Below are 27,981 nucleotides of genomic sequence, written 5' to 3' on the forward strand. Positions count from 1 at the left end.
CAGTGGAAGCTAAAATCATTTTGGGGATTCAGGGCATTCCAACAATCTTAACGTATCACCCCTCAGATGACTTAAATTAATACAAAGGGGGAAAATGTGCCTCTGTAGTGGAGAGAGCCAGAATACAATATTACCTACATAGTACACTTGGCAAAAATGTTAAATCAGCATATAATCATAAGGAAGTAATCCTATAAGTCCAGAATCCATTTTATTAGACAAGTGGCTGGTATCTTTGTAAAAGTCAATGTCATGAAAAACAAACAAAAGGCAATGGGACTGTTCTAGTTGTAAAACAACCGAAGAGAAACACAGCATCCAAATACATGTGAACATTGATTGGGTCCTGGATTCTCCTCCCCACCCAACCGCACTTTGGGCAAAGGCTGTAGAAGACATTTTAGAGAAAACGTAAAATTTAAATATGATTTGTATGTAAGAAAATACTACTGAATTCATGTGATGTTTCTTAGCTGGGATATTGTGCTGCGGTCATGTAAGAGAATACCCTTGTTCTTAGGAGATTAATGTTGACGTATTTAGGGGTGAAATGTCATGATACCTACAATGTACTTTTAGGTAACTAAATTTTTTATGGATTTATGATCTGATACAATGGTTTAGAACTTTAATTTATTGGTCATTATTTTGGATTTGTCTCATTTCTCAAAGTTACGACAGTTCGTTTAAAATTCCTCTGTGATAGTTTGAACTCTGTCTCCCATTTCATCAGCTTTTTGGTTGCTTTTGGCCTTCATACTTTCTCAGCAATGATGAAGCAAATGCCTGGATTTGTATTAATCTCCTGTGTCCTTCAAAATCCACTACCCATATCTAGGTCATCAGATAGAGATTAGCATATGAGTCTGCATGATCCTTACCATTTTATTAGATTCTTGCAACAATTTTGCAAGGTCTTTTCCTTGTTTCCAGCTACCTTTTGTTTGAAAATGAATTTAGCTCATTAGTTTCCTAGAGAACAATCATTTAGAAAAGAGAAAAGTCAGGGACTTTTATATCACCACTTCCAACCCCTTTTGCTAGTTAATTCTTTGATAATAGGAGATATATTATGAAGGTTTTGCATATATATTTTTTTTTCTTCTTTTTTTTTTTTAATCAAGATTTGGCTCCTCTGTTTTCCATAAAACACCTCACCTTTATATGGCAGCCAAAGTCAGTGGCATTGAGTACTGCCTTCCAAATGTGTCTTCACCCAAACCTGGTAAGGCTGGCAGGACAGGGGCCACCCTCCTTTCTGTCATGCTGGGGAGATGGAGGCTGGAGAGGACTGGTGTCACACAGCATTTAGTGAGTGTGTGATGGGAATAGAGTCTGGGCCTCCTGGGTCTTTGGGATTTTTTCTCCTTTACATTCTTCTTCCTGGCACTGTCCCAACCCTGTGCTCCTAGCCATTCCTACAGTGACATTTCCTTTAATTGCAGTGGTTGACTGAGCATCTGCCATATGTCCAGGTCATTAGAGACAAAGACAAACACTTCATGGTCTCTGGCCTCAGAGTGCTATTGTACGGCGAGCTAGACATTAGGTATAACATTATGGAAATTATATATTATATTAGATGTAGGAGATTAGATCTAGAAAAGGAGGATAGAGAAGTTGTTCAGAGGTATCTCTGTCATTTTCAGGAACTTATTTTTGTGATTCTCTGGACTTCTCTGGAGAGAATCTGCTGTTTCTGTAGATGGGGGAGAGGGGAGTTCTACTTACTATTGGAAATTGTGGATACACTTGCATCCCTGATGATTTCTGTGATTCTGGAATTCAGCACAGGTCATTAGAAGTGTGAGAAGAACAGAAATACCATACCTCACACTATCTCCTCTCTTGTCTTTTTTTGAACGTCTACAATATAAAGAGAGCCAAATGTGTCACCAGTGGATGGGTTCACTGAGGAGCAGAGAGTGACAGAGAGCCTCTTGTGAACCCTTAGAATAGGAGGAAGAGATTAAAGCTGCTAAAAGATGTCTGATCACTATCAGGTTGTAAGTTCAGGGAATTGTGTTTTGGGAGCTAGGATTTGATCTTGGGTAGGGCAAATCATGAATGGCACTTTAAGGGCATCTTCTTTATTATCAACTGTTGGTTGACGTAAATTCATTTTCATTACAACTGGGTTAATATTTACGTAGTTTGCACAGCACGATCAGATATTATAGCATCGAAATACTACCATATCACGGGGTAATACCCATTACTCTGTGAGATCCCATACCTCCACTCTTAGCATCTTCTCCAGGACTGGCTTCACCATTCCCACCTTCAAAATCTAGCAACCAAAGAATGAATGCTTGGCACAGCAAGAAAACTGGTTGTTACATATTTTCAATATCTTCCCCTTCCTAGTTATTATTATAGTTCCTAATTTCATGCCATTAATTACACAATTCTTCCTCTAAAATATTCTCATGCCTTAGAACTTAGCGAACTGACTATTAAAACTATTTAATATCATGACATCAAGTGAAAACTCAGTCTTAGTAGTTTTCTAGTTAAAATAATAAAAGTATTAATTAATGTGTATAGTGTTCATGTTCCTGAATGCCTAGTAGAGAAGCTGCCTCTTTTTGGAGTATGGAGACTGTCAGTCAAGAGGAAAATGCGGAGGGAATCAAGCACAATGAAACCTTGCGCACTGGAGGTGCCCCACACATGTTGTCCTGTAGGGAAGGAGGTGGTTCCACGTGGAGGAAAGAGCCAATCAGCGGGCATCAGCTATTATGCCAATGCGTATTTTTATAATGGCAGCCTCCCCAGTTGTTGACTTCTCTTGGTCCACAAAGCTCCTTGTAGCGACCTCCCAGGTGTCGTCTTTAGCTATTTTCTCTGATGCTCTCCCTTGGACTGTGGCCTCAAACCCATTTAATGTCTTCCAGATTTAGACTCTCTTTGTCTTCTGGCGTCACTAGGTACAGCCCTAAGTCTTCCTGGGATCAACATTTTTGTAATGCCTATACCTCTTGTCCCTGGCTCATGTTCAGTTAAACATGTTTCTTATGTGAAAGGCTAAACTCATTGTTTCATAATTCAAGTGAAACTATTTCTATCCAAGTCTTCATGAGAGGATGTTTCTATATACAATTTCATTTATCTACTATTTACACACAGCAGCTACACATTTTTAGCTACTGGGGTGTTCAACTGTCTTTTGGATTCAGAAAAAAAGTAATCACGGCTGGCACGTGCAGAATGGCTGTCTTTGACTGTATTTTCTCTTGCTCCTTCACCACGATGAATGTCATACTAGTAGCCGTCAAAAGCATGTTCACCTGAAATGGTTCTTTTTACAAATAAGAAACATGACTTTGAGTGCTGTACATCAGTTGCCAAGCTAATAAGATAATCCTCTTTTCGTTTCAAAGTCTGTACTCTAATCTTAAAACAGAAGTCTCCTTTTCTCTCTCTCTCTCACTTTTTTTTTTTTGCAACAGCCACTGGATAAAGATTCTGTTATCGTAATCCTATTAAAATGTATTCACTTTTGCAGTACACTTTGATAGTAATATTTATCCTCTAAGCACCTAGGGAGAAGAGTGATAAAAGACAAATCTATTCAAAATTTGGGGAAAAAATATTGCAGAGAATGAGACAGGAACTATATTAAAAGCTTAGAAATGAATAGCAACTAATATCCATAGCAGAAAACAACAATCAGTAATTCATGAATTAGGCTTCTATTTAGCCTCTGAATGGTAATTTTCCAACTGAAATGTCCTGTACTGATGACGTGTGTCCATATAGGCAAATGTTGGCTTAACTGAATTTCCTGAGCACTGAACTAGTTAGTAACCGATTCTCACCTGTGCATTTCTAATACAGCCCCTTTTATTGGCACTAATGGCTTTGAAGTTAACACCATTTTAAAAATAAACAAATAATTAGCTTTGACAGATGTGTGAACAGAGCCATAATTAATGAATTGATTCTGGTGAGAACAGTTGCTTGCGCACAGTCTGTTATTGAGTACAGATGTTGGGCTTTCTTCTCTTCATTTTGTATGGGGCAATGAAAATTCCTGGTGACTTCTGATATTTTAGCTAGGAGTGAGTGCCTTTCTCTCTCTCGCTCTTCCCCCTGCACCAGTAGTAGTAAAGTTCTCTATTCCTGATATGTTCACCCTGTATTCCTGTGTTGGTCCAACTTCATTTATGTAAAAGCTAGATGAAATGATTTGCCATTTCCACAAGCTTTCCTCAAACTTTTTGTTTCAAATCAAAGTGCATTTTCAGATGTCTATGTATCTTTTAGTACTAAGCTGTCCATTTATTTTCATTCCAGGGTTAAGGCTATCCTTTATTAATGGTTTATTTCAGGTATGTCTGTGGTTCATCTTATTGAGAAAATATCCACTTTGGTCACAAAGATTCCATCTGAAAGTTACTTACAAGATAGCAGCAACTTAATGCTTAATATTATTAAATGTGCTCACAATTGCAAAATGTATATATAATTATATATTTGCAGAAACTCTATATAGTGTCCACTTAAATTTTTCAAACCTGGAGAACTTTTTTTTGAAAGTAAATTGACTTGACTTATGCTTTCCACTCTTAGGCATTGCAAATGATTTGATAGACGTTTATAAAAGTTTCCTAAAATGTGTCATATTCTACTCTCGAGGTATTTGGTGACTAAATTAAACACAAAATGGAGTTTAATAGCTTGTAGCTTGATTTAAGGGTATTTTAGGATCTACATTCTCCTTGACTAAAGCGCAAATATGTTTCATAGGTCAATTTAGGGCCAAAACTAAAGCTCACTGTTTTGAAATAAAATATTTATGAAACAAGTGTTATATTTTCCTTTTCTGGGCTAAGTCTAAAATTCCATAATGTTGATATTTCTTGTAGAAGTTTGCGAGGAATGTTCCCAGAGCTGACATTTAATCACTCACTTATCTTCAGTGTTTTACATCTAAGTTGTTGGTATGCTGGGACAGATGCATCCCTCATTTCTCTTTATATCAGACAAGGATACTATAAATTTCTAGCAACTGCTGAGGCTTAAATGTGGCATATAATTTTTTTTTTTTTTGAGAAGTAATAATGCTGGGTAGTTTTACTTTCTCATTTTTAAGTGGAAACCCTGCAGTGATTTAGTTTAATGTATATTAGTATTGCACACACCATGTGGTTTTGTTTCATTTGAAGACCAAGCTGGTGAGACAGAGAGAGCCTCCATCCAATCTCCGTGCTTCTTGGCCGAGAAGCCTCAGTAGGACTGGTTGGTGAGGAGTTGATAGTTCAGCAATCAGCGAGCAAAACAAATGGGGCCTGTGACCTCAGGAGGATATCAAGCCACACAGGACCATGTGCTCTTCCGTAAGGATGCCTTACGGATGCTCTCCTTGGCCTCCTGGCCATCTGGTCTCGCCCTCTCTCAGCCCATCCCTCCTTTTGTTCTTCTCTTTGGACTTGGAATCAGAATGGGGTGAATTCCACTCCTCAGTTCATTGGACACTCTCATCAAGGGTCCATGCAAGGTCCTCTTTTTGTTTTATAAATTTATTTTCCTTTTAATGCCTGATCACGAAACTCATTCTCCCTTCCCAACACATCCACTCACATGTGTTTGATGTGAGTACGATGATGTGTGATTCCTTATAAAATATGCAGTCTTTGTGTGTGTTTCAATTTGTGTAAGTGTTGTTATATATGTTATATGTCATATAAAGTGTCTTTCTTACATTTTCCTCTCAATACATTTTAAATGTCTATCTATGTGTGTATACTAGAAGCTAATTCAGTTCTTCTAATTCTGCATAGTTTTTTATGGAATAAAGCCACTGTATTTACTTATCCGTTCGCCTAGAGTCCTGCTCAATTAAGTGGCCTCCACCATGTCTCCACACCCTGAATTCTAGTGCATTGACAGCTTTACATTCCTCTACAGTAGCAGAAGTCTTCTCATCTCCTGTTTGGCCCCATGCTCACCGCTTAGATAGCACCTATGATTATACATCTTTTACATTTCTCCTTAAGTGTAATTTAATTCAAGAAGCCATTTCCGATCTCCTCTTCGGAGTGTGCTTCGGAGGTTCCCATTCTGTGCGTGTTATACTCAGTACTTCCCTTAGCCAAGGTAAGTACTTTATTATAATGCCCTACTAGCCAAAGAGCTCCCAAGGGCCTGGATCATTTCTGCTTTGCTCACTATTGAACGGTTAACCTCTCAGCAACTAGCCCAATGTCTAGAACATGATAGGTAGTCTATCAAAATGTTGTTGACCGAATGAATAAATGTGTAAAGGAAATCAAGACATGACTACTGAATCCAAGAAGCTATTAGTGTTGCCAGTGACACCCCCGTTTTATTGGAAACTGAAGCTCAGAAAGATGAAATAAATTGTTAAAGTTACGTGCAGATGAGTCATGGAGGTGGGATTCAAACACACATATCTTTGTGTACAGTGGTGGTGACAAGTAAAAGCTATTGCAGTGGAGCTCAGATTCTCACAGAGATACAATGAACAAGTAAACATGTAATTTCAGGTGATGTGAAGAGACTTGAGAGAGCCCTGGTGGTGGTAGTGGATAATTTAAATTGGTTGGTCAGGATGTTTGGATAGACCAGAATGAGAAGGAGCCAGTCATGGAAAAACCCAGAACAAGAATGTTCCAGGCAGAAGGAAGAGTAAGTGTGAAGGCTGGGAGAGGAGAACAAGTGTGGTGGTTTAAGAACAAGTAGGAGGCTCCTGAGGTTGAAGATTGGTGAACAACTCGGGGAATAGAGATGAAGTAGATGGTCTCTTCGTCCATTCGAGTTGCTATAACAATGCACCATAAACTGGGTGGCTTATAAACAGCAGACATTTATTGCTCACAGTTCTGGAGGCTGGGAAGTCCAAGATCAGGGTGCCAGCACGGTCAGGTTCTGGTGAGGATCTCTTCCAGGTTGCCGACTGCCACCTTCTCATTGTAGCCTCACTGACAGGAGGGGGAGAGTGTTTGTAGGCCTCTTTTATAGGGCACGAAAACCATTCATGAGGGCAGAGCCCTCATGACCGAATCACCTCCCAAAGGCCTCACTTTCTTATACCATCACTTTGGGGTTAGGATTTCAACATATGAATTTGGAGGAGGGGAGGCACAAACAAACTACAGCAGATGAATACTTAGGTGACATCACATAGAGCCTTATAGGCCACGGCGAGGACACTGTGTCAGGAAGCCATTGAGAGGTTTTAAACCAGGGAGTTATCTGACCTGACTTACGTCTTAATAAGATCGCTTTGGCTGATTATACGGACACAAAGAGTGGAAGGAGCGAGACCAGTTAGGAGACTGTTGCTGTAACTCAAGATGGTAGCTGTGGGAATGGTGAGAAGTGGTCCGATCTGAAATGTATTTCAAAGTAGAGCAAGTAAAGAGTTGCAAATTCATTGAATTTGTGTTTGGAGGAAGAGATTGGGGTGGGGGAGGTGAGAGAAAGAAAGGGACCACATTGAGTTGACTAAAGGGAATGACAGAGCCATTCATTGAGATGGGAAAGGCTGAGGGTGGAGCAGAATTCAAGTAGAGAGCCAGAAAAGGAGAACTGTCTGGGACATGCTAGACATCCAGGGGTCTTGTCATGGAGGGACACGACCCAGGGCATGGAGGAAAGGTTAGGCCTTGAGATATAAACGTGAGAGCTATCAGCATGTAGATAGTTGTAAAGTGAGGCCCCCTGGAGTGAGGGGAGCTGGAGAAGAAAGAGAAGGGGGCGAAGGATGTAGGTCCAGACTCTAGAGCATCTCAACACTTCACAGTTAGGATGAGGAGGAGCAGCCAGCAGGAGACTGAGCAGGAGTGGCCAGCGAGGGACAAGAGAGTGAGAAAGGGAGGGAGGGAGGGAGGGAGAGAGGGAGAGAGATAAAGCAAATGTTCTGGAAGAAGAGTCAGCTGTGCCATGTGCTGCTGAAAGGTTTCATTAAATGAGGGCAGTATTCACTAGATTTGGCAAAAGCTGTGCTCATCAGTGACTTTCCCGAGACCCGCTCCACACACTGTGGCTGAAAAGCTAATGTACATGCTTTTGGTTTGTTGTTTGTATTTTTATAAATCAAGTTCTGCTTTATAGACACCGGAGGATCTTATTACTAAAAGTAACTTTCCAGAAGGGAATCCTTTTGTGAAGTCTAATACTCTGTTTTATTGTGAATTAAGGCCCCTAATTTTTCTAAGAGTTGTAATTCTAGCAGGTATTCTTTTTTTTCTTTTTTTCTTTCTGAAGTAAAACTCTCATTCCTTTACCTGACCTACCTAACTGCTTGGAGTGCTTAAAGTCTTTACATTTATTTTTGGAAAAATGGCTATCTACCAGTTAATGATACTTCTGTCCAATTTGTTTAAGGACGGTGCTCTTGAGTCTGACAGCAATATTAATAAGCTGATCAGTAATATCAATAAATCTGATAGTAATAACGATAATTTGTTAAGCATTTACCATGTGCCAGACATTGTTCTGAATGCTTTACATTTATTTACTCATTTAATCCTCATAACAACCTATCAGCTAAGTACTGTTATTACTCCGTTTCATGGATGAGGAAACTGAGGCACAGAAAGGGTAAGCACATCGTCAAGGTCAGGCATAGTTAAGTGGAAGACCTGCTAAGTGGTGGCTGAGCATTCTAACCACCAAGATAGATGGTCTTCATTCGTTCCTTCTTTCGTTGGGTGCTCTCAAGGTGTTGGGCAGGGGTGACAAGTCGGGTTAACAGGCTTCTGCACCCTAAGAACTTACTCTCATTCCCAGCACATGCTTACCAGGGTTTTCCTGAGTAGCTGTGTGAACTGAGAAGGTACATGTTGCATCTATGATTTTCCAAAAAAATTTCTAGAAAACAACTTGAAGGGCAGGAAAAAGAACTTCAGTGGTGGGATGGCAAAGATGACACCAGTTCACGTGAGTGAAATGAGAACTTGCACAATGTCAGTGCCTGTCAGCCGCCCTGAGAAGCTGCCATTGTAATTGCTGTTTTATTTAAAGGTTGTAAATATTGACAAATTGAGATTGAATTTCCCAGCTCCTCTTTTCTGGCAGCAATAAGGACATGGAAGATCTGGTTAAAATTAATTACTTCATTTGCATGCATTTTAATCACTCATTCCCTACAAACCTGAATATTTTCTCATCTTGTAGAATAAACGTTTTTTTAAAGATGGCAATGAGACTAGAAGAGATAAAGACTTAAATTTATATTAATGTTTGCTTATTCAAAAGGAAAAGCAACTCTTTGCCTGTTAGGTGTTTAATTTTTTGGGTTGAAGAGGAGTGTCTTCAACGCTACATAAAAGGGTGATATGGAAAGAAAACAAAAAAGAGGGTTTTTTTTGGTTTATGTGTAAAAATACCTTATATTGTATTTGGTTATTTACATTGAATCTTATTTTTTTAAAAAAGGAAGAAGACTCTCAAACAGTAATTTACATAGCTGTATTAGCTGTGAACCTCAACTGCAGTAATTTATTGGTGAATTTCATGCCCCAAGATGGAGCTCAGCAGTAAATCCCCATCATAATACCCTCACACAGCTACCACTTAGTCACAGAAGCAACTATTTGAACTTACAAAAATACCGAACGATTTGATTATGCTGTAATTTTTTTTGTTTTTTGTTTTTTGTCTTCAGATTTCTAAGAAACTACTGTAATGAAAAATGTTGTTTGGCAGTCTCCACCAGGTGGTGGGGAAGCAGTGGGGTGTGTGTGGGAGAGGGAGACCGGTATCCTATTGGATGTCTCCAGGCTCCCAGGACGGTGCTAGAGGCTTCATTATCTACATGAATCCTCCCAACAATCCCGGGAGGTGAGTCTAATCACTCACGATTTCCCAATGGCAGCACTGAGCTCAACCAGAAAGCTTTAGACATGGGCATTTCTGAGGGTCTCCAATCTTACAGCAGCAGCCTTGAGCTGAGTGGAACCCAGGTAGAATGAATCTTGCACCTGGCACTTACTGAGTAAGTTGATGGAAAGTTGTTTCCCTGCCTGCTGTTTTTGTTACGATTTTTCCCCCTTTTGTAGGATAGAAGGGATTAGCTTCCCTACAGGGCCTTTCTCCAACTGTGGTGATTTGAATATGTAAATCCATCCTTTCTGTCAAGCTCACTGGAGAGCAGGACATTTACAAGGAAATGATCATATGACCCACAAGAGTTAACTCTTGGTTTACTAAGGAGACTTACATTAATGATGTTTACATCATTCTCAACTAGGTAGACATCTGCACTTTAACTCTCAAACAGCCAAATTTAAACAACAGCAAATAAAATTTCTCAAAGGCTAAGAAAGCACATAATGCCATAGACTATTTTTAATTGTATTAACTGAAAAGCATGGTCATTCTTGTTGTCATTTTGTGTTGGTTGCCAGTTAAAAGCTCTATCTTTCTAGCAAGAAAACGTGTGTGCGCACGTGTGTGTGTGTGTGTGTGTGTGTGTGTATTTCTGAACATAGAAATTTCTGAACATGGAATTGGAGCACATGGACTAAGAAAGGTTTTGTCTAATTGGTGATTTATTTACCTACGAACATCTTATGAACATGTTCATTATATCCATTTCAGTATTTAAAATACTAAACAAAACCCCACCTTTTCTGAGAAGAATGAATTCAGAGCTTGATATGATAAAGATCTCTAATACAGGGAAACATTAATAATAATGTGGTTTGTGTGTGAAGCATCACTCTTTTGCAACAACATCCAAGAGGGTTTTATTGTATTTCATAGTCATACATATAAATGTTGATGGAATTGTAGTATTCTAGCAATCAGATACATTTTTTCTGTCTTCCTTGTGTTTCATGCTTTAGCAGTATCAGACTTTTTATAGCTTTCTGAGTAGTAGAGCAGAGGTGGAAAATGTAGGCTGCAAATACCTTGTTCCTGGTTTGATGTGGACTTGAGCAGATGAATCTCTCTCTGGCTCAAATTTCTCATCAATAAAATGGGGATAAATCTGTCGTGAAGATTAAATGAACCGATGCATTTAAACTGTTTAGCACAGTGCCTGGCAAACAGAAGTACTCAGTGAAGGTTAGCTACTAGGATTATCAGCATTGCCATCCCATTATACTGTTTTATCCCTATGTACCTTCGCAGCTATCTGTGTTTCCTTTGCATCTTCTCCCACTTGTGCTTCTTTCTAGTGAACTCCTTTTCATTTTTTCCAAAGCCTGGTGAGAATGTCATTTCCTCTAGGAAGGCTTTTCTTACCTCCAGCCCAGGCACAATGATTTGTTCCTCTTGGGGCTCCTGCCTTACCTTGTGCTCGATGCTGCTGTTACCTTAGCGGCCCTGCCATCATGGTGCTTTCCTGAGTCCATGCCCTCTCCTTGTCCGGACTGCGACCGTTATGAGGACCTGTTCTCTCATGCTCATGGTCAGATCACCAGCACCCAGCGCAGTACCTGTCAGGCAATGGGCACTCCAGGGAGGATTACTCAGTTGAATTTCTAACAGACACAGGCTGTGCTGAATCTGGTGTAAAGGAATCTAAGGACTGTGAATCTGAGAATTGGGGGCATCAAACAATAAACATTCTTTTTTCCACCTGCTGCATCAAGTTGAGACCTATTTCCATACTCAATCAATCAATCAATCAATCAATCAATCAATCAAATATACAATCTGAAATTGTAGTTAAAGGGATTTCAGGGAGCCATTGTACACAATGTAGCTTAAAAGAAAAATGCCCTGCCTAAAAAAATGATTAGATCTGTTACGATCATAGAAGAAGTTTACAGCAAACCTTGTTGGTGTGGTTTTGCAAAACAGTTTCAAACATTTGTGCTGGGTGTCACCGCTCTCGCTGTGGGCCTCCACACCGCCGTTCTTCCCGCCTCAGGGGTTAGCCCTTACTGGGGACTTTGTGTGACTGCCACACAGTTTTGATTTCCATTTATGATTTTCCCATTCCCAGTAAGCTCTAGGGCAAGCCCTTATGAATACAGAGAGTGTCCTCTAATCTCTTACCAGCGAATTGATGGAGTACATTCATGGTAAGAGTTCATGTATTAAAATGATGCTGTAACTTGAAATGATATAAAACTGTCCAGTAAAACTCTTTTGTCTTAATCATATTACACTGAAAATATTTCTGTTTTAGCCAGCTTTCTACTCTGATGATATGATTTTAAATAGAAACCAATGACAAAAAAAGAACATAATAAATTAAACAGTATCTCTTAAAGAGGTCTCGGCTATATTCTTGAGGCTACAATGCATGTTCTATGAGAATCTCTAAAATTAGGGCTTTTGTTTTGATGATAGTCTAAAAATTAACCTAAGCATCTTCTGAACCATTCTCTAACTGAACACTGGATTTGGGTTCCTATTTGTGTTGTTGCCAAGTGACCCCAACTTCCTAGTTTGGGCTGAGGAGGATGACCAGAAGCTGGTAAAATGACATCCCCTGCGCATGCTGGAGTGAGCACGCTCAGCTCAAGGCGCCTGCGTCTTAGCACTCAGCGCACGGACACTCCCCAGAGGGATTTGTTTTCAGCAACAACACGTACGTTTGTCACATGAACGTAATGCTATTAATTGGATTGTATTGGTTTTGTAGTTTTATTTGCATTTAATTTGAAAATTTGTTCTGGTTTGATAGTTGCTTAAAAGAGCAATAAACATAAGAAGTTTAGTTGTACATTTATACATATTTAAATAACAATTTTTAATGTCATGCAATATTATGTCTTGAGTTTCTTTTGTTTTTTCCCTTCTCATTCTTTGAAAGCAAACCATATAATTAGTTGATTTTGAGAAATGCTGTAATGGGTTCTGCTCACGCGACTACCTGTTGGGGGCAGGGTTTGTCAGAGACCGAAAGCCCCTTGTTGTATGCCTACTGTGTGCACAGGTGCTCCGCAGACCTTACTAGCCTGACTGCAGCCCTGCCTTCCTCCCCTCATCCTGCCACCTGCTTGTTGGTCAAATGTGAGCAAGTTGTAGATACGTTTCCTTGTCTAACCTACTTGGTGTTTGGATTTATGGATCTCTTTAGCGCCTTCTGGCTCTAAAATTTGAGCCTACGAACCCTTCAGATTCCTGCCATTTGTTTATTTTTCCACTCCGTCACCCCACCTGACACATAAAATTGGATTTATTTTTTCCAGCGTCTTAGACATCACTGACGACACTGCCATGTTTGAGTTCATTCAATCAGTTTTCTTGAAACATAAACTCACTTCTCTTATTGGAAGTTGTACAGTCTTTTATTTTTTTATTTTTTTCCTTGAAAGAAAAGAAATATAAAAGGAAAGCACTTAACCCAGACCTTTGGGTATATAGAACTGATATATCCCCTTTGAATGGACGTTAAGATCTCCAACAAAGGCTGCTGGACAGAAGGCTGGGCCATGTTCACTGTCCTCTCCTTCCCTCTGATCCTGGGGCCATTAGTTCTCTTCATTGGTGTAAAATCTCCCCAGCACTGTGACAGACCTGGGGCGTGCGTGATCCACCGCAGCCTTGCATATCCTTGCTTGCCATGGGGCTCTGGAGGAGCTGGAAGAACTCAGCTGTGGGCAACACAGTTTGGGCGCCTCAGGGCACATCTTGTGCTTAATGAGCAGGCGAGCTTGTTTGAGGCTTTGTAATGCGCTCCCCGATTATTAGCTTCCTTGGTTTCTCTGGGCTGGGAGCTCTAGAGGTGGAGGGAAAATCAGAAAGAAAGAGGGAGTGCTCTCCTGATGGACTACAGTGGGCTTGCCTCCCAAGGGGTCAACTAGGCCCAACAAAAGACCTAAAATCAATCGTCAGAAGTTTCCAAATAAATGGCCCATTTAAGAAAATTCCTCTCTAATGAGTGATTAATCCCAGCTATAGTATGCTGGGTGGCAGATTGGAAAAAGTGAATGTAATCTTCTAATAACTTTTTGGTTGATGGGGTGTAGGTGAACTCAGGTTTGATTTGAAGCAAAAAACCATGCCATGAAGAAAAATGTTTATAGTTGCCATTTGGTTTAAAGAGCCCTGGGACTCCCATCTATATTATGAAATATAGTCTTAGGACAAAAATATTTAGCTGCGCCTGTGTAAATTAAAATCTAGTTTCTCCTTAGGCTTATGATTTGAAGTCAAATTTCTAACTGAAGTGAGATAATTAAAGGAAAACAGAAGCAAGAGGATGATAGCTATAGCCCACATCCTTGGCATACAGAAAAGCCCCAGCTCTTTTTCTTCTGCTCAGCATAGACTGCAGATTTATCATCAGGACAGCAAACATATTCAAGGGGAGGAAAAGAAAGAGAAGTTACGTATAAGCCGCATGACAGCATCTGTCACAGAGAAGCAAATGAATATTCTTATAGAGACATTCCATTTAAAGGATTGCTTTTTATTGTCCTTTGAGTTGCTTTATGTTCATTTAATAAGCAACACTGAGTTCAAAGATAGCTCGGCCCTTACAACACTCACATTACAAAGTGATATTCTTGGCACCGCGATGCAGTGGGCTGAGAAAGTAATTACATCACCGGTACCTGTCAGAAGCTGGGGCAGCCAGTGGAGGGGCTGGGTGGGAAAGCACTTAGAGATGGAAGACTCACAACTCTAATTAACTACTGCTTACTCAATGATCTCTGACGAGATAAATTGTACTGGCTCCATGGAGCCTGAAGTAGTGTGTAAGATGGATGGTGTCATAATAGGGGGAACAGTGGAAAAACATTTATTTTTATACACTGAAAAATTAACAGGCAGTGATAGTTTAAGGATAGATATAAATATTTGACAGCATGAGCTTGCTAGGAACAATAGAAAGTCAACTAACAGTTCTAGGTGATTATTCCTTTCAGCTCGGTACTTGGCTGCCAGGGGTAATTTTGTTATTATTTCCCTCTCCTTCTCTCCACCCACAAGAAAAATAAGAAATTCATCAGTAGTTTGTGTACTTAAAATTGTGAACTTGCTGACCTCATTTTTATGAGCTGAAGAAGGATTGAAGCAGGGCCTGCGTTCCCTGAATGCACTGGGTTTCGGGTCGTCTTTCATTAGAAACAGGACCCTGTATTTTCTGGGGTTCTTTGGTGTGTGAGTGATTCTTTTGTACTTTGCACTGATCAGTAACATAGGTTTAATTTCACGCAAGACTTCTTGTTTCTAAGTGGTTTTAAGCAGTTTCTTTGGGCTAAATTCTGAACTCCTTTGCACCCTCCATCTAATGACATGAAGGAGGAGCTGGGATATCGGTGAGGAAACCACAGTGGCAGCCTGAGACCTTAAAAGCTGCCCCTGGTTCTCAAACTGCGCAAACACAGTAATTTTTCTCTTGGCTTTGCCATTTCTTCTTTTTTTCCCCTCCTCTTATTCCTGAAACTTAGATGAAGATGAAGAAGAAATTTGGCAGTAGAATCAGGCAAAGCTAAGTGGTCCGGTCTCCTAGCCCCCTTCACCCTGAAGAAAGAGCCAGCGTAAAAGTGACCAAGAAGAAGGAGGCTGGAGCTATGTGAACTGTAAGGATCTGTAGAATGTTTCAACATCCCTCTTTGTTCCATAGATTCCATAGAGCATTTGATTTAAAAAAACAACAACTTAAGCAATATGATCCTCTTTCTAATTCCAGTTTTATGCAAAACCTCAATACTGAGCCTCCTCCTACCTTCCCTCCGTAGCCTCATTTTTTGGGGGTAGGGCAGACAGAGGTTTGGTTTCAGGCCCCCACTCATTCACCACAGCAGCGGTGTCATCACCTGCTTTCTGTATTGGCGTCCCATGGAAGTTTTCATTTAAAGAACAAGTTCTATGGCTTTAAAATATTTAAAAAACATGCTAGAACAATGATTTTTTTTGAATTGTGCATCCCATTCGTAAAATATGCTTTTGAACATACTTTCAATGTAAGTATATGTAATTGTTTTATACATGGAGCACTTTACCAATGTATTATATGTATTTCAAAATAGTTTGAATTAATTAAAAATGTGGTTAAGTAGAAACTGTACTATTTTCATACTGTATCCCAGTGGATCACCTTGTGTATCACCCCCCCACCCCCCAACAGTGCTTGCCCTCCACTTTGGAGACCATTCCTAGAGTCATGTGCATAGTAGGCTGACTACTAGAACAGCAACCTCAAAATCTTGGTGACTTAACATAATAAACATTTCTTCTGGTGTGTCCGCTTCAGCAGGTACGGATGGAGCTTCCCCCTGGGGCAGCGACCTGTACCTCTTCCTTTGTGTGACTCTTTCGTTTTCTGGGAGCCTGTCCTTCCCATTCCACTGGAGGCTGGGAAGAAAGCACTACAAATAGAGAGGGAGGGTTTTATGCACTGAATCTGCAAATGATATACATAATTGCCTCCCCCATTTCATTGGCCAGACTCAGCCACATGGCCACATCTAGAAAAGCAGCAGAAGATACTCAGACCAGGAGGAAAAAAGGGTTTGGCGAACGTCCACAGCGTTTCTGTCACCAGAATGAATGCTACCCTGAAGGGGAGATTCTCTTCTGCCCATCTCCCTGGATGTGAAGTCTCACTTTTACTTTTAGTTCGTTGAATGAGGCATTTAGAGAGGCGGGTATGAACCTGTTTTTCCCTTAGGGTGTAGGTTCTGCTGATTGTAACAAAAACTCATCTAGAATAGCTAACGAAAAAGGGTTTTATTTTTCTCATGTCATGAGAAGCGTGGTGGTAGGGAGCCCAGAGCTGGTGGAGCTAGTTGCTTGAGACAGTGGGCAAGCACCCAGTCTCTTTACAGCTCCCTTTTCAGTGTTCTTATCTCTGGTGTTTATACTCATTGTCTCCAGATGGCTGGTCATTGTCCAGACAGCTCATTTGTTTTTTAAAAAGGTGAAGGATGGATAACAAAAAACAAAATGCCGGTGACAGTTGAGTCTGTCCCATTTAGCAAGTCTCCCAGAGACCCCTTCTGGTAGACTTCACTCATATCTTCTTGGCCGTAACTGTGTCTCAAGACCACCATACCCAAGCATTGCTGCAAGGGAGTCTGGGAAATGATTACTTTAAGCTGGGCATATTGCCAACCTGAATAAATTAGGGGCTCCATTACTTAGAAAAAGAGAAAAATTATCTGCAGCCATTTTGTAACTCAAAAATCCAAACTGGTGAAAGGAGGATGGTATGCTACCAAGCTGAGTATATACCAAGGCATAAATTATGCTTTTCTAATTTTTTACCTGAGATCAAGTAGACTGCTAAGATCTCTTATAGCTGGCATTATAAATTAAGCCCTAGTTTCTTTGAGGGTGAAATTGTTTACATGTACCTTTCCTCTTAGTTAGCTATAATATAGATCTTTTGATACACATTTTCTAGGTAAACAGGAGCATAAGCTTTTAAAGCTCAGTCTTGTATTGGTTACCAAATGCTCCTGGGACAACTGACACGTGACAGAGAGCATTAGGGACACACCAGCTATCCACATTCCACGTTCCCTAATATTGATCTCGGCAGCGATCCAGTTCTTCAGAAAGCAAGTGCATAGCATTAGCTTGTTCTCCACAAACATGTCTTCTTGTTACATGTTTATGTTTAGCTATCTATCATTTATATATATATGTGTATATATATATATATAATTACATACAATATATAATATATTATATATAAAATATACAATAATATATAATATATTATTATGTAATTATTATATAATATATATGTATAAAATTATTGCGACCCTTCATAAGTAGGCTTTGAAAGATATATTACCCTCCTCTCAGTTTCTTTTTTTTTTGTTTGCTTTGGCTGCTAGGAAACTCAGAGCCAATTTAGTGCTCATATGATAATGTCATATTTCAGATTCCTAATACAGTTATTTCTTTTTTTTCTAAATAGCTTCTGATGTTTTTTTAATAATTATTTTTTTTATTTTTCAATTACATTTGACATACAATATTATATTAGTTTCAGGTGTACAACATAGTGATGAGACATTTATATAATTTATGAAGTGATCACCCTGAGAAATCTAGTACCTATCTGACAACATACATAGTTATTACAGTATTGGCTATATTGTTTATGCTATACTTTATAGCTCTGTGACTATTTTGTAACTACCAATTTGTGCTTCTTAACCCCTTCCCCTTTATCACCCATCCCCCCAACCCCCCTCCCATCTAGTGACCCTCAAAATGTTCTCTGTATCTGTGAATTTGTTTGTTCATTTATCTTATTTTTTAGATTCCACATATAAGTGAAATCATTTGGCATTTGTCTTTGTCTGACTTGTTTTACTCAGCATACTACCTTCTAGGTCATTACATGTTGCATTTGCAGATGGCAAAAGTTCATTCTTTTTTATGGCTGAGTATTATTCCATTTTCTACATGTACTACCTCTCGCTCAGCAAGAGGGGTGGAACACACCAAGTCCATATGCTGCTTGTTTGGGGTTTGTGAACCTGTGAGAGATTTTAGGAAAGTCCGCAGCAGCAGCCAACACAGGCTATTTGTATGGAAAAGCCACTGGAAGTGGCTTAGGTGGGCCCACATTTGGGTGCTGGGTGGGCCCACATTTGGGTGCGGGGTGGGGGGTGGGGGGGCTCAGGGAATTACCAGTGCAGGATGAATGGTGTGAACCAGATTGATGGAGATTCAGATATCTTGGCCACCTGAGTCTGCACACTGGTAGCAGGGAGGGCTCAACAAAGGGACAGTGGCCTTCTGCCAGCACTTGTGTCTGGAAGGAAGCAGCCCCTCCAGCCCTTGCCTTGAAGCCAGACAAGTCAGTTCTTCCCCGTACGTCCCTGGTGCCTTTTGAGCTGCTGCCCCAGCGCTGAAGCTCAGAGCAAGTGAGTCTGTCAGCGAGTACGTTCATGCATGGGCCCTTTAAGAGGAATGTCTGGGACTCCAGCCACCCTCTGTCTCAGTCAGCCACAATTTCCTCTGGTTTTCCCAGCCAGAAGTAATGGGGACTTCTCTCCCTGGTACTGGAAGCCTGCACTGGGGAGCCTGGTGTGGGGCTAGGACCCCTCGCTCCTCCAGGGGAATCTCCACAGCTGGGATATTCCTCCCAATTTTTAACTGCCACGTGGGTGTGGGACAGCATGTTCCGCATCTCTGCCCCTCTTACGAATCTCGAGGTGGCTCCTTCTGCACGTCCTTAGTTATAGGGCTCTGTTCAGTTAGACTTCAGGCGATTCTCAATGATGGTTTTTCAGTAATTTAGTTGTAATTTTTATGTGGTCATGAGAGAACGTGAGCACAGAGTTTACCTACTCTGCCATCTTGACTGGAAATCCTAATATCATTTTCTTAACTTCACTTTTAACTATCTGCTGTTGTATATGGATTTTTGTTATAAACTTCCTTTTGAAATATAGATAGAATAGGAATGACAAAAAAGTAAAAATAAATGAGGAAAATTTATATTGTTTATTAGTGTCTTATTCTATCTGAAACATATCCTTTGGTAGGGAGCAATTTAAGCTGTCAGATTTATCTTGAAGTCTTTGGATTCTAGAATGACGCTTTTACTTTGCAAATAAATAAATTAGCTACATTTTCAATCTATTCATCTTTATGCATTTTAACTAGAGTTTACATCTTGAGGGGGGTTGGCATGAATGAGTAATTATCACCAAGATGAACAGTGATGTTTATTAAGATGGTATTTTGTTTTGTTTTTAATTTATTTTTTATTTAAACTTTCAGAGGGAAGAAGCAATTATCTCAGTCAGTCATCAACTTTGGAAAGATAGGGCCATTAAATTTTCCCCTTCTTTCAAAATAGTAAATTTTAAATGTGACAGGTAGTAAGTTATGCTCAAAGTAATACAATAGTAGTGTTAATGGGGAATGTAATTGAAACAAAATAAGCACCAGTGGGGGAGGCATTCACACCACTCACCTGAAACAGGTATCCCTTTCACAGACCTCACTGCAGATGCCCAGGACCCTGGGCACTCCTGCCCATTTGGCTTCTAGGAGCTGGGTGGGGTAGCCAAGAGACAGCTGCTTTTCCTGGGGGTACTAAATGGGGGTGGTGTGGTTTGGAGCTTGAATGAGTGGACTGGGTCGTCCATAGACTTGCAGTTGAGGTCCTTCATGGTATGTGGAGGTGTGGAGGTAGGAACAGAAGGGACAGGCAGGCCAGGGGCTGGGGACCAGGAGCTAGGGTCTGACTCTCCCCACCTCTCTACTATTTAAGTACTCAAGACTCCAGGGAGTCTGAGAAGCCTAAATTTTAAACTCCAGCTTTAGACTTTTTTTTTTTTTTTTTAAGAAATCTAAAGGTCAATACTGATGGGTGAGGAGCTGGAGACCTCTTGTGGGTAGATGTTTCCTGTTTTTGAGTCGGCGGAGTGAAAAGAAGCTTTAAGACATATGGAATTAGGAACTCCGTCTAGGCTTTTCCCCCTGGGCCATGAGAATGTAGGACTGCCTACAATGTTCCTTTCCTTCCTAGGCTCTACTGTGTAAAGTCCAAACTCCTTCAGATACTCTTCAGGGTCCTACACTACCAGCCCCCCAATCTCTTTTATACTCTTGCATCATTCTTTCATGCACTCTGTGTCTCATACCTGTCTGCTTTCAGTGTCCCACTTTCCCTAAATACCATCGCCTGCCCTCTCATTCCCCAAGACAAAGGTTGTCATGCTTCATCGTTCTGGCGCCCTCACCTCTCATATCCAGTCTGTGAGTAGGTGCTCTGGAGTCATTCCTCTTCTCATTTCTTCATGGCCACCTGTCTGGTGCAAGTTACCATCATGTCCACATGGATCACTGCAGTAGCTTGGCTTCCCCACATCTACTCGGATCCTATCCAATCCCAATTCCAGTGTGTGGCCAGAATGATCTCTTTGAAACTGAGATATTTAATCAGGTCACTCCTTGCTTGAAAGTCTGTGGTGGCTACTGTGGTTAAATACCAACACATGGCCCACAAGTTCCGTCTGGTCCGGTCCTACCTACCTGTCCAGGCCTCTCATCATACAACTCTCCTCCTCACTCTCTGCACCCCAGTCATACTGCTCTTCTCTCAGTTTCTTCCTTCGTCATGTGTCCCCAGAACTCCTTCCTTCAGTTGTCTGCTCAACTCACGTCTTCAGAGAAGAAATAAGTAGATTCCTCTGTAACATACCCTCATAGCACCACATAACTTTCAATCATTGCACTTCTTTCTATTTGGAAGTATATGTTCATTTGTGTGGTTGCTTCGTTAATCTCTCTCTCTTTTGCTAGACTGTACTATATTCTATAGGTGCAGGACTGTATTTGTTTTTGCTCACCATTGTAACCCCAGGGTCTAACACTGCGCCTAGCGAAGAGTAGATACTCAAAACATGTTTGTTGAATGGATGAATCAATACATGTATGAATGACAATCTCAATGTGCTTTTCCACAAGGAAGTTGTTACAAAAGGAAAAGAACAATAAGTTATTAATACTTATTGTTTATTCTGTGCCAGACTCTGTTCTAAATGCTTTACATGTATTAACTCAATATGCACAACATATCTACAAAGTACGTTATATTGTTGCCCCCAGTTTTACAAATGAGCACAAAAAGGCAAAGCACCCACTCTTTTAGTGTAGGCTGCCTTCCAAAGAATACAGTATAAAGAGAGGGGGAAAAAGAGTACTTGTACAGTGGAGAAACCTGACAAATACTACCTCAGCTAGGTTATCAAGGTCAACATCAACGGTCATCAGCATCAGTAAGTTATATTGATAGTATGTTCCCTTGATATGATGTGACGAAAATGGTGTTTTCCCTCTAATGGTGATCTTTCTCTAAAACACAAGAATAATCATAAGGAAAACGTCAGCCAAATCCCAACTGTGGGACAGTCTACAAAATACCTGATTTTCCTTCCTCATAACTGCCAAGGTCACTAAAAACAAGGAGAGTCTGAGGAACTGTCACAGCTAAGAGGAGCTTAAGGAGGCATAAAGACTAAATGTAGTATAGCATCCTGGATGGGATTCTGGAACATAAACAGACATTAGGTAAAAACTAAGGCAATCTGAATAAAGTATGGGCTTTCATTAATAAGAATGAATCAATATCAGTTTATTAATTGCAACAAATGAGCAATACTAATGATATAAGGTGTTAAAAACAGGGGAAACTGAATGTGGGGTGTATGGGAACTCTCTGTTCTATCTTTGTGTTTTTTTAGTTTTTTTAGTTTTGTGTTTTTTTTGATAGACATCCAACTGTTCTAAAAACTAGTTTATTTTTTTTAAAAAAGCAAGGTCGCAGAGCTGGTAATGGATATAGCCAAGACTCGGTCCTCTGTTATCTGACCATATTCCCTGCACTTAACCTCTGCACTACCAGGTGAGGTGTTCTCTAAGGCTGTTCTTGGAAGACGTGACAACATTCCAAATTCCAGCGTACAAATTTATCATGGTCAGTCCAAATCTGGACCTGATTCGCAGCAGTCTTGACACCCACAGAGGACCAATTCGGGGAACCTCCAGGAGCAGAGCCACCAGTGTGCTGTAGGAACAATATTCTAATGAGCTTGGAACATGCAGTGACTAATGGAAAGTGGGGACAGTCCTTATACTCAGACCTGTGCCGGTCTGGGGCTGCAAGTACGACAACTTCTCCAACAGCTTACGCTGAGAGAAGGGGTGGGCTCCTTGCTGATACCTGAGTGATCCTTTCCTCAGTTTCTTTCTGTTGAAATCCCACCTATGAACTCTAATACCCCTGTCATCATCCTTGAAGCTATTCTGATCCGCCAAGAAAAACTTAACCCTGGTGGTGTGAAGTCAGCAGTGGAAGAGCATGGGCTCTAGGATGGATGGGTGGGTATCCTGGCTCTGCCCGTCATGGTCATGTGACCGTCAGTCAAGTTTTCAACCTCTTAGAGGCTCGATTTACTCCTCTAAAAAAATAGGGATAGAAATTCTTACCTCTTAGGGTTGCTGTGAAAAATGAAAGAGAAAGGTGTATAAGGAGGCACCTAGCTCAGTGCCTTTCATGTAATAAATGCCAAGAGAGCTCCTTTGTCTCCTTCCCATTTTCCTCTTTATGGGGGTATCACACATTATTACTAAGCACTGGTTTCAATCTCTCTTATCAGTTATAAACATTAATGTGTCCCCACAAGACCATACACTCTTTAAAGGGGAGAATCATGTTTAATTCATCTTTGTATTTCCAGTGCCTAAAACAACAGGGTAAGTTCTGAACAAATGATCAGTTTAACTGAACTGAATTGTACTGAATTGCAGAGGGTGCATGTTTTTCAAGTGATGCTTACTCTTAGGGAATAAGATGAAAGGAGATAAGCCCACCTAATGACCCCTGGGAGCTACTTTTCGGGCTTTCTTTCAACCTAGGTAGAGATTTTCTTGACTGACACGGTGGCATTTGTTTTCATTAGTTGACAAAGGACTTTAGTCATCACCTGTTAATAAAATGCTTCCAAGTTAACAGAGATCAGCTCACCAGTACCCTAACGCGTTTATTTCAGCCTGGGTTGATGCTGCTCAGAGGGCAGAACTCTAGGGCAAGCCCAATACTGGTGATTAACACAGGTGAGGCAGCCAGTGGTGGTGACCCAAAGCTGGAAGACCTGGGCAGATTCCCTTGGCCCCTGAGCACACTGGGCACTGGTGCTGCGTTTTTGGTCCCTGTGTGCCACAGAGTAGAGGGCACAGAGGGGAGGCCAATGGGCACGATGCTGACATCCTCTGTTAATTTGCTAACAAGGAATTCCATGAAGTTAACAGCCATGTTTTGAGTGCCTGTTTTGGCAAAGCAGCATCATAGACAAGTGGATGTGATGTTATCCAAGCCATGGCTCATCCGAAGTGAAGTACTGCCTTCTTCATTGGTCCAGTGAGTGAACAAAGTTTCCACCCTGCAGAGGGAAGTGATGGGCTGGGGGAAAGGCACACATTTTGAGATTCTGGCTCCACTAACCAGCTGTGGGACACTGGACCAGGGAGCTAACCTCTCTCGTCCCAGGTTACACCTCTGTATAATGTCCTGACTCTTAGCTGCAGTGAGCACTCACGACAATGAACATACAGGCTCCTAGCACGGGGCCTGGGATGAAATAGCGCTCAGGAAACCCATTTTAAATCTTGGCAGTACTTACTCCTTTAGCCATGAAGCAATCTATTCATGTTTCAAGATTGAATTTCCTAGTTGTATGTTATTCTCAGGGTGAACATCAATTTCACATGATTTGTTTTTTATTAAAGCTCTAGCAATGGAGAGACCGATTGTTCTTGGACACCGAAGGCATAAAACATTTAGTTGTGTTCGTCGAAGAGAGGGTGGCGATTAGAGAATTTTATCGAATCTATTATCAGTAATTACAAAATATAGCCTGAACTATTATTATCGAAACTTTAAAGGAAAGTCACGTTATTGATAGTATGCTTATTAACTCGGTGGGTATGACACTTAATTAAAAACTAGTGGCGGGGGTCGGGCTGCCTTTGGCTTTTCTGTGTAATGTGTACCAAAGATTTTGCTGCAATGCAGAAGTGTAATAAATGCTTCTCATTTAATCTGGGAGTTCTGTAATTCCACAGTGCATATTTATGTGATGAATGGTTATCGTTGATCTCTTTTAAGTAATTACTTCTATCTATTTAAAAAAGAGACCTTGGTCACTTTGATTATAATGCGTGTGAAAGGCTGTAGCGGATAATATTGAAAATCATTGCTTCCTGTTTACCATTTTCATAAACCTGTAGAGCAATTCAGAAATTTTTAAAATTTCATTTTGGTTGAATAAAGCATAGTCTAGTGAGAACATTCTGTTTTATTATCAGTCAAAGGTACCTGTTAAAATTCATGGGACAATAAACTGAGATTACCAGAGAATACATTCAGAAGAGAAATTGTGGACGCTGAAAATCTGAAGTACATTCTAGGACTGAAAATTAATAATAACTGAGATTAGAATTGGTGGCAGATATGTCTGTATATGAGCCAGAGGAATGGATAGAAATCTAGACATCAAGAATTAATTTCAGACTGTTTATGTCATTTCATCTAGTGCAGACAAAAATATTCTTATGCGTCTGATAATGAAATGAAAGTTACAAATATGTTTTTTCCTCTTGTTATCTGGGAATATACAAGTAGAGTTCACAAATATTTTTCTAGTAATACCTGTTGGAATTGTCCTTCTCAAGTGTGAGTGTCATCCGCACATTCCACACTCTTCACAGTGTTGGCACGTTGGTCCCTCATTTCTAGATTTACCTCCATCCTTGTAATGTCTTCCTGGACTCTGGTGAGAGAGGCCTCTCACTGCCATTCTTATGTTCCAGTCCACAAAATTCCAGTCCTTCGTGTCCCCCCATGTAGCCAGATCAGCTCCCCAAAGCTCTGCTCCAAATGTATCACTCCCCTTCCTCTCTGGAAACACACAGAACTATACTCTTCCCACAGTGCTCCCCTTTTTCTAATACCTGCCTCATGTATACCCCTCCGTGTTCTATCCAATCGGGGTTCCCCTTGTTTCCTGAACACACATGCCCTTTGCTCTCCTGCCTCTGTGCCTTCATTCCTCCTGCTCCTTCAGCAGGAAACACCTTCTTTATTATCTCCATCTCCATCTGCCAGCGTGCTATCCTTTGGTAAAAACAGCTGCAGATACCAACCCATCACCGCTTCAACAATAACGACACATTTTTTTTTTTTTTACTTTAATTAGAAAATCTCTATACCAACCTTACCGATAATTTGGAAACTAGAGAAGAAAAAAATTATGGCAGAGTCTGATGTAATTATTGATTTTCCCATTTTAAATTTTAAGATAATTGTGGATTCTTATGTGGTTCTAAGAAATTAACACACGTAATAATGCCATGTACTCTTCACCCAGTTTCCCCCAATGGTAACATCTTGCATAACTATAGTTTAATATCACAACCAGGAAATGGACGTTGCTACAATCCTCTGACCTTATTTGCATTTCAGCAGTATGACACACACACATTCGTATGTGTGTATTTGTGTGTGTGCGTGTATGGGCACATGTGCATTTAGTTCAATGCAATGTTATTACATGTGTAGACCGGCATGACCGCTGCCCCAGGCAGTACTAAGAACAGTTGCAACATAATGATTCCTAGCGTTGCCTTTCTGTAGCCAGGGCCGCCTCCCACCAGTCCCTCCCTAAGCCCTGGGAACTGCTAATCTGTTTTCCAGCTCTGTAATTTTCTCGTTTCAAGAATGTTATATAAATGGAATCGTACAGTAAACAAAAGTCTTGGATAGGAATTTTCAGTTATTTGTTGGGAAGCACTGTGATGTAAGCACCTCCTCCATCTTCCTTATGTCATCTTCAAGACAGGCTGTGCTGGTACTGTCGCCTTTACAACGGGGGCTCTACAGAGACCCTGTGTGATGGAATGCAAGTCCCTGGGAATTAGCAGACGTGTGAGGGAGAGGTTTAACTATCAAAAATACAGATTGGAGCCCATCAGACCTGGAGCTCTGAGGGGCAAGAGGGGTGCAAGTGACTTTGCATTAGACGGTACTGGCATGGCTGCACCACTTGCCAGCTATGTAAGCTCAGTTTTCTCAGCTGTAAAGTGGAGCCGATGACAGTGTGAACCTCATAGGGTTGAGGTGAGGATGAGATAAATATATACTTTGTGTACCTTTTCTGACACATAGAATTTGAAACATCGTATCTCTTCAGGTGTAGATTTATTTAACAAACATTTATAGAGCAGCTCCTTTATGCCAGGAAGTGCCAGGGTCAGATCAATGGTGAGCAAGGCTAGAGGACCTTATGAGGTGATACTTTCAGTTAAGTGTTTTCAGATAACACACAGAAGCAGAACTAGAGCATAATGGAGTCTGATCACTTTTCTACAGAAGTAGAGATTTTTAGTAAAATCATACTTCTTCTGCTTGAGGTCTTTTTAAAAATGTACATTAAAAGTATCCCTCCTTTGTTATCATTTAGTAATCCTCTCCATGTTGTTAATTCACAAAGATTGCAATCCCTTGCTGCTAAACTCCTAGAGAGTAGGAAATAGTTTTGCATCACACCTTAAGAGTCACGTAGTCTGCAGCTTTACTGGTGGCCTTTTTTTAGAACGCAGGGCATTCAAATAGCAGTACTCAGCTAGATGTTAATTCTTATCTTTGTCTATAAATTCTTAGCGAAAAATGAAATTTAGACAACAATGAAAGACATATGCAAACTTAACAAAGATTATTATAATAAATACCTATTAGTTCCTTTCTCGGCTTAAATTTCGAATATTATCAATGAATGCTTATAATCTTTTCTATTTTGCTAATTTATGTATCCGGCAGCCCCCACCTCTATTGCCTGTTTCCTTCTCCTCTTTGATCAAAACCATTAATTATCGCCTACCTTTTAGAAGAAAAGTGTTAGTTGCTTCTTTGATCTTGAGCTCCTTCATTTGTAAAATAGAACTAAAATCTAACTTACTCCAAAGGGTTATTCTAGGGAACAGATAAGGTATAGTACTGAAAGAACTAGTAAAACTGGCAACTTGCAAATATGAGGTATCCTGAGAGTAGCATAGAGGATTGAGCACATACTTGGAGCCAGTCCTGGGTTGAAATCCCAGCTAAGCCACCTACCTTGTGCTGGTTGTGTGACCAGGAACAAGAACTTGACTCAGTGTCCTGACACATCAAACAGGAATGCCATTACATACATATGTCTGTGCCTCTGAGGGTGTGTTTTGGTTCATCTCCATGCCTCCTCCATCCCTGCTCCAATCCCTTCTCTGCTTTTCTCTGTGCTCTGGGTGTCTGCTCCCTAAGAATACATCATCCAGGCTCCCTTGCTGGTCGGCTTTGAGTCGGCCCGTGGGAGGTACTGGCAGATGAGACAGTGGTAGGAAAGAGAGGCGGGCCATTTCTTTGCTCTCTCCAGCTTCAGTACCGAGACTCTGGCAAGGAATGTGTCTCTCCTTGAACTCAGTGTCCTGCATAGCCCAGCCACCTGCCCTCCTCCGCCCTCCCAAGTTCCAGTTCTAGCTGGACTCTGGGAACACTGTCCTTTCCTGGGGAGTGGTGACAGCTTCCTA

General features: G+C 40.7%; 1 protein-coding gene and 1 long non-coding RNA gene across 3 annotated transcripts in view; one reads left to right on the forward strand and one right to left on the reverse strand.

The window, feature by feature from the left end:
* The window catches only part of SCHIP1 (schwannomin interacting protein 1), a 669,685-nt gene that overhangs the window by 20,728 nt on the left and 620,976 nt on the right, over positions 1-27,981 (forward strand). The window lies entirely within an intron of this gene.
* LOC141570511 (uncharacterized) lies at positions 13,340-27,951 on the reverse strand. Its single transcript, XR_012494555.1, has 3 exons — positions 27,530-27,951; positions 20,601-20,669; positions 13,340-16,253 (listed from the first exon to the last, which is right to left on the reverse strand). It is a non-coding gene; the product is annotated as an uncharacterized LOC141570511 (long non-coding RNA).

The sequence above is a fragment of the Rhinolophus sinicus genome, linkage group LG01 (genome assembly GCF_036562045.2).
Source record: "Rhinolophus sinicus isolate RSC01 linkage group LG01, ASM3656204v1, whole genome shotgun sequence".
In the NCBI taxonomy this organism is placed as follows: Eukaryota; Metazoa; Chordata; class Mammalia; order Chiroptera; family Rhinolophidae; genus Rhinolophus; species Rhinolophus sinicus.